Source organism: Myotis brandtii, unplaced genomic scaffold (genome assembly GCF_000412655.1).
Source record: "Myotis brandtii unplaced genomic scaffold, ASM41265v1 scaffold703, whole genome shotgun sequence".
NCBI lineage: Eukaryota > Metazoa > Chordata > Mammalia > Chiroptera > Vespertilionidae > Myotis > Myotis brandtii.
Window position 1 is genome coordinate 809029 of NW_005370760.1, and position 6259 is coordinate 815287.

The window sequence follows — 6259 nt, forward strand, 5'->3', positions numbered from 1 at the left end:
TTCCGTCTTTTAGTTGTATTTTTGAAGTGGTTGTGCGAGGCAGCAAACTCCGGTGTTTACCTATGCCGCCATCTTGGTTTCTCCCCAGATATAAGATTTTTTAAGAACAATTTGGTAAATTATATATTTTTCTCCCTATGTAATCTCTCCATAATTTTGCAATCCTTTTTAAAATTATTATTATTTTTTTATAAGTTGGCAATTCTTTTTTAAAATATATTTTTATTTATTTCGGAAAGGAAGGGAGAGGGAGAGAGAGAGAAACATCAATGATCAGAGAGAATCAGTGTCTGTCTCCTGTACACCCCACAACCTGGGCATGTGCCCTGACAAGGAATTGAACCTTGACTTCCTGGTTCATAGGTCAATGTTCCACCACTGAGCCACTCTGGCCAGACAATTTTTTTTAATATCCTCACCCAAGAATATTTTCCCATTGATTTTATTATTTATTTATTTGTAGCATTATAAAAAATGTTTTTACAATATACAAAAAAATCTATTACCAGATTGTAGATACAAAATAACTAGCCATTTACATGCAATAAACATTAGTACCTCAAGAAAAAAAGATTTTAAATCTCATCTAATAAAAGAGTAATATGCAAATTGATCATCACTCCAACACACAAGATGGCTGTTCCCATGTGGCCAAAGATGGCCACCACAAGATGGCCGGCAGGGGAGGGCAGTTGTGGGCAATCAGGCCAGCAGGAGAGGGCAGTTGGGAGGTACCAGGCCTGAAAGGGAGGGAAGTTGGGGGCGACCAGCCCTGCAGGGGAGGGCAGTTGGGGGTCACCAGACCTGCAGGGAAGGGCAGTTGGGGGGGCCCCGGGCATGTAGGGAAGGGCAGTTGGGGGCAACCAGGCCTGCAGGGGAGGTTGGGGGCGACCAGCCCTGCAGGGGAGGGCAGTTGGGGGTCACCAGACCTGCAGGGAAGGGCAGTTGGGGGGGACCCAGGCCTGCAGGGGTTGGCAGGTGGGGGCAACCAGGCCTGCAGGGGAGGGCAGTTGGGGGAAACCATGCCTGCAGGGGAGAGCAGTTGTGGGGGGGATCTAGGCCTGCAGGGGAGAGCAGTTAGTGGCAACCAGGCTGGCAAGGGAGGGCAGTTAGGCATCAATCAGGCTGGCAGGGAAGTGGTTAGGGGCAATCAGGCAGGCAGGTGAGAGGTTGGGAGCCAGCAATCCTGGATTGTGAGATTGGTGGGATTGGGCCTAAATGGGCAGTTGGACATTCCTCGAGGGGTCCCAGATTGGAGAGGGTGCAGGTTGGGCTGAGGGACACCCCCCTCCCCATGCATGAATTTCGTGCACCGGGCCTCTATTATAATAATATTACCAAACTGTACTAACATAGTATAATATCACAAAAGTTATAGAAATTATTTTAAATTTACAAATAACAGGATTATTTCTATTATAGTCTAAAATATTTTTTCCTCTGGCTCTATTTTTGTTCATAGGTTTATTTTGTTCAGTATATTCTACAAATGAGTGAGATCATGTGATATTTATCTTTCTCCAACTGGCTAATTTCGCTTAGCATAATGCTCTCCAGGTCCATCCATGCTGTTGCAAATGGTGAGTTCCTTCTTTTTTACAGCAGCATAGTATTCCACCGTGTAGATGTACCACATTTTTTAAATCCACTCATCTGCTGAGGGGCACTTAGGCTGTTTCCAAATCTTAGCTATTATAAATTATGCTGCTATGAACATAGGGGTGCATATATCCTTTCTGATTGGTGTTTCTGATTTCCCGGGATATATTCCAAGAAATGGGATTACTGGGTAAAATGGGAGTTCCACTTTTATTTTTTTGAGGAAACTCCATACTGTTTTCCACAGTAGCTGCACCAATCTGAATTCCCACCAGCAGTGCATGAGGGTTCCTCTTACTCCCCATTCTCACCAACACTTGTTGTTTGTTGATTTGTTGATGATAGCCATTCTGACAGGTCTGAGATGGTACCTCATTGTTGTTTTAATTTGCATCTCTCAGATAATTAGTGATTTTGAACATGTTTTCATATGTCTCTTAGCCTTCTGTATATACGCTTTCAAAAGTGTCTATTTAGGTCCTTTGCCCATTTTTTGATTGGAATGTTTATCTTCCTTTTGTTAAGTTGTATGAGTTCCCTGTAAATTTCAAAGATAACATTGGCAAATGTGTTCTCTCATGCAGTGGGCTTTCTTGTTGCTTTGTTGATGGTTTCTTTGCTGGGCAGAAGCTTTTTACTTCGATGTAGTCCCATTTGTTTATTTTCTCCTTAGTTTCCATTGTCCTAGGAGCTGTATCGGTAAAGATATCGCTATGACATACATCTGATATTTTGCTACCTATGGATTCTTCCAAGATTTTTATGGTTTCCTGTCTTATGTTTAAGTCCTTTATCCATTTTGAGTTTATTTTTGTATATGGTGTAAGTTGGTGGTCTAGTTTCATTTTTTTGCATGTGTCTGTCCAATTTTTCTAGCACCATTTATTGAAGAGACTATCTTGACTTCATTTTATGCTCTTGCCTCCTTTGTCAAATATTAATTGAGCATAATATCTTGGGTTGATTACTGGGTTCTCTGTTCTGTTCCATTGATCTATATGTCTGTTCTTGTTGCGGTTCCAGGTAGTTTTGAGAACAGTGGCTTCGTAGTATAGCTTGATATGTGGTATTGTGATCCCTCCAACTTTGTTCTTCTTTCTCAGAATTGCAGCAGCTATTCAGAGTATTTTTTTATTCAATATAAATTTTTGGAGAGTTTGTTCTAGGTCTGGAAATATGCCATTGGTATCTTAATGGGGATTGCATTGAGTCTGGCCAATAGTTCATCAATTTTGTTTATCCTTCCAAAGAACCAGCTCTTGGCTTTCATTGATTTTTTGGTATTATTTTTTTAGTCTGTTATTTATTTCTGCTGTAATCTTTATTATTTCCTTCCTTCTACTTACTCTGGGCTTTTCTTGTTGTTTTCTTTCTAGTTCTTTAAGTTGTGGGGTTAAATAGTTTATTGCTATTTTTCTTGTTTTTTTTGAGGTAGGCCTATAGTGCTATGAACTTTCCTCTCACGACTGCTTTTGCTGTGTCCCAGAGGTTTGGGGTTATTGTGTGTTCATTTTCATATTTCCAGAAAGTTTTTCATTTCTTCTTGATCTCATTGGCAACTCATTCATTGTTTAATAACATGCTATTTATCCTCCATGTGTTTGAATGTTTTTACTGTAGTTGATTTCTAATTTCATTCCACTGTGATCTGAAAGGATGCTTGATATGATTTCAATCTTTTTGAACTTGTAGAGACTTGCTTTGTGTCCTAACATGTGGTCTACCTTTGTGAATGATCCATGTGCATTTGAGGATAATGTATATTGTGCTGCATTGGGGTGATATCTTATATAATAAAAGGCTAATACGCAAATTGTCCCCTCAGAAATTCGACTGACCAGGAGTTTGACTGCTCACCATGATGTGCGCTGACCACCAGGGGCTGGGGCAGAATGAAGGAAGGCCCTGGCCAGTAGCCAGCAGCTGGGGGAAGGAAGGCTCAGATTAACCCTGATCGCCAGCCAGGCCTAGGAACCCTACCTGTGCACCAATTTCATGCACTGACCTCTAGTATTCTATAAATGTCAATTAAATCCATTTGATCCAGTGTGTCCTTTAGAGTCTCTCTTTCCTTGTTAAGTTTTTGTCTGGAAGATCTATCTAGTGAAGTCAGCTGGGTGTTAAAGTCTCCTCATATGACTGTATTGTTGTCAATCTCTCCATTAAAGTCCTCTAGAACTTTTTTTTATATATGTAGGTGCTCCCATATTTGGAGCATATATGTTTACCAGGGTTACAGCCTCTTGTTGGATCGATCCTTTTAGTATTATGTAGAGACCTTTGTTGTCTCTTGTGATGGCCTTCATTTTAAAGTCTATTTTGTCTGATATGAGTATTGCTACTCCAGTATTTTCTTTTCCATTTGCATGAAAAAATTTTTTCCATCCCTTCACTCTCATCCTCTGTGTGTCTTTTGTTTTGAGGTGGTTCCATTATAGACAGCAGATAGTGGGGTCACGTTTTAGTATTCTTTCAGTTTCCTTATGCCTTTTGATTGGAGCATTTAATGTATTTACATTTAGAGTTATTATTGCTAGGTACTTATTTATTGCTATTTTAATTATGTATGGCTAGGTTTCTCTCTCTGTTTTTTCTTCTCATTACAGCAATGCCTTTAGCATTTCTTATAATGCTGGCTTGGTGGTGATGTAGTCTTTTTTTTTTTTTTTGGTCTGGGAAGCTGTTTATTTGACTGTCTATTTTGAATGATAGCCTTTAGCCTTGGTCTCAGATCCTTGCTTTTCATTACCTTTAGTACTTCATGCTATTCCCTTCTGGCCTGTAGAGTTTCTGATGAGGAATCAGGAGTCAGCCTTATGGGAACTCCTTTGTAGGTACCAGTTTGCTTTTCTCTTGCTGCCTTTAAGATTCTCTCTTTGTCTTTAATTTTTGGCATTTTAATTATGATGTGTCTGGGCATGGGCCTGTTTGGGTTCTTCTTGCTTGGGGTTCTCTATGGCTCCTGAACTTGTGTAATTTTCCTTTACCAGGTTAGGAAAGTTTTCTGCCATTAGTTCTTCAAACATATTCTCTATTCCTTTCTCCCTTTCTGCCTCTTCTGGCACACCTGCTATTCTAATATTGTTACGTTTCACACTGTCCCACATCTCCCTTAAGCTGTCCTCATGTTTTTTAATTGTTTCTTCTTTTTGATTCTCTTATTGAGTGATATTTTTAACTCTGTCTTCTAATTCACTGATCTGAACCTCAGCTTCCCCTAATCTGCTGTGTATTCCTTCCAATGTGTTCTTTATTTGTGATATGTCAATCTTTATCTCTGACTGATCTTTTTTCATAGTTACTATATCTTTTTTCATGCTGTTGAGCATCTTTACCATCATTACTCTGAACTCTGTAATGATGGTAAATTGAAGAGACTATCTTTGGTAAATTTCTTATCTCTGCTTCATTTATGTCATTTATAGAATTCTCTAGTTCTTTCATTTGGGGATTGTTTCTTTTTCTCGTCATTTTGGCTGTCTGTTTGTGTTTGTTACTATGTATTAGGTAGATTCTCTACTCCTCTCAATCTCTAGTGCAGGACAGTGTTAAAGGCTGCTTCTGACTAATTAGATCAGGCAAATACTCAAAGTCTCCAGAGACTGGGGGAGCAGTGGAGAGGAGCAGACTCATGGACCATTGAGAGGCAGTGAGCGCCTAGCCGCACTAACCTTGTGCTTCGTAATCTAGGCCCTTACAGCCCCAGACCTGATGAGATCCTAAAGTCTTGGCTTCAGAGATCCCCAGACTGATGATCTGAGATTTGAACCTCCAGACCTGCCCTGCCCCTGTTATCTCCCCTGGACACTCTTCCACCCTCTGTCCTTGGATTTGAGAGGAATCTAGACTCGTGCCATGTTCCTGGTTAACCCATTCTTGAAGGGAGGCGGTGGTGGTGGCAGCGGGGGAGGCGGGGGCCTGGGGAATGTGCTTGGAGGCCTGATCAGCAGAGGCGGAGGCGGTGGTGACGGAGGCAGAGTCAGCGGTGGGGGTGGCGGAACTGCCATGCGCATCCTAGGTGGGGTCATTAGCACCATCATTAGTGAGGCAGCTGTGCAGTATAACCCAGAGCCCCTGCCTCCATGCACCCATTACTCCAACATTGAGGCCAATGAGAGTGAGGAGGTCTGGCAATTCTGGAGACTATTTGCCAGCTGGCTGGAGACTACATGGAAGTCAGTGCAACAGAACTCATGAACATTCTCAACAAAGTGGTGACCCGACACCCTGATCTGAAGACTGATGGTTTTGGCATTGACACATGTTGCTGCCTGGTGGCCTTGGTGGATAGTAATACAACAGGCAAGCTGGGTTTCTAGGAATTAAAGTGTTTGTGGAACAACATCAAAAAGTGGCAGGCCATATACAAACAGTTTGATGTTGACCATTCAGGAACCACTGGCAGCAGTGAACTTCCGGGGGCCTTTGAGACAGCAGGGTTCCATCTAAATAAGCATCTTTACACCACGATCATCTGAAGCTACTCAGATGAGGGAGGGAACATTGTTGTAATGTACCCCACGGATCACAGAAGGATGCCTCAAGAAGTCGAATTAAAGAGTCACATTTATTGCAATCCGGGACTATGAGGGGCCATTCCCCAAATCTCATAGTAACAAGATGGTTGCAGCTCCAAGGTTATATAGGCAAAAAAGTCACA

The 6259-nt window shown here is 41.6% G+C and overlaps 1 pseudogene; it reads left to right on the top strand.

Annotated features, from left to right (window-relative positions):
- The first annotated feature begins 5388 nt into the window (after positions 1 to 5388).
- The window catches only part of LOC102252076, a 1552-nt pseudogene continuing 681 nt past the window's right edge, over positions 5389 to 6259 (top strand).